Source organism: Chaetura pelagica, unplaced genomic scaffold (assembly GCF_000747805.2).
Source record: "Chaetura pelagica isolate M959 unplaced genomic scaffold, ChaPel_1.0 scaffold49, whole genome shotgun sequence".
In the NCBI taxonomy this organism is placed as follows: Eukaryota; Metazoa; Chordata; class Aves; order Apodiformes; family Apodidae; genus Chaetura; species Chaetura pelagica.
Window position 1 is genome coordinate 194971 of NW_009970715.1, and position 1336 is coordinate 196306.

Here is a 1336-nt window from a genome sequence, read left to right on the forward strand (position 1 = left end):
CAGGAATGCTGCAACAGGGCTGTGTGTCCCAGGCATATATCCCTGTTGGCTTTGTCATAGGAGCTGTATTATCTGTAGGAAATGAGCTGTAGGATCTGCTCACACAGCAGGCTTGGCTTTAAAATGAATAGATGCCCTTTAGCAGAAAACGGTATAAAAGCCACAGCACAGCAAAGGAATAACCCGGTGGGTTTAATATGATAACATCTGAAATTCTGATTTCATTTCTTGATAAGGCATCTCCTCCCTCCCCGTTCCCCGGGCTGTGACAGTTTTTGTCTGGTTGATAAATGCAAGGTTATTGGCAAAATGGTGCAATATGGGCAAACAGAGCTGCACCCACGGCAGACTGCGACATTCCTAGATCAGCATTCACTTCCCATCAGCCAGGGAGGACACCCCAGCTCCTTGCAAAGCTTCAGACCTGACTAAGAAGACAAACATAAAGAACAGTTTTCCCCTTTAAAGCACCCCCTCCCTCCCTCCACCCAGTCTAGCCTCTCTGCAATATGACAAATGCAGAATCTTCTGGAATGACTTGATCCTGCCTCCCACGATTGCTTTGTTTGCAAGATCAGATCAGAGATATGTTGTTTTTTCCCCCCCCCTCCCTCTTATATTGTCAAAATGTCAGTATTGAAGGGGAGCAGGGTTCAGTGTCACAAATCAGATCAGCCTGCTATATGCAGAGTCTTTATTTTAAGAGCATGAAATGAATCCAACATGACTCAATTCATCAATCCCCAACCAAGGGCAGTAAAAATAAAGAGCTTTTGGCAGCGAAAGGGGGTCCTGATCTTTGGGGTCACCAGCACACACACCAGACCACGCAAGGGAAGGGATGCACCAGAGCAACGGGGAGAGGGGAGGGATATTTTGGCAGTGGGGAGAAATGTCCATGCAACCCCCACCCGTTGGCTTGCCCACAGCCTTGCCCCAAGGGGCTTGGCAACCTCCCGAGGTGGCATGACCCCCCCTCAAGGGAACACTGCACCCCTGTCCCCTGCACTGGGGCAGGGTGGGGCATGATGGTGGGGAAGAGGCTGCGCCTGGGGGGGCCTTGGTGTGAGGGGGAGAGAAGGGATGGGGCTGGGAGGTGATGTGTGGGGCAGGGTGAGGGCTGAGGGGCAGGGGAGGGGTGTGTGGGGCAGCCTGGGGGGCAGCAGTATAGGAGAGAGGGTGAGTGAGGGCTCTGGGGCAGGGGAGGCAACGTGTGGGGGGCTCTGGGGCAGGGGAGGCAACGTGTGGGGGGCTCTGGGGCAGGGGAGGCAACGTGTGGGGGGCTCTAGGGCAGGGGAGGCAACGTGTGGGGGGCGCTACGGCAGGGGGGGCGACG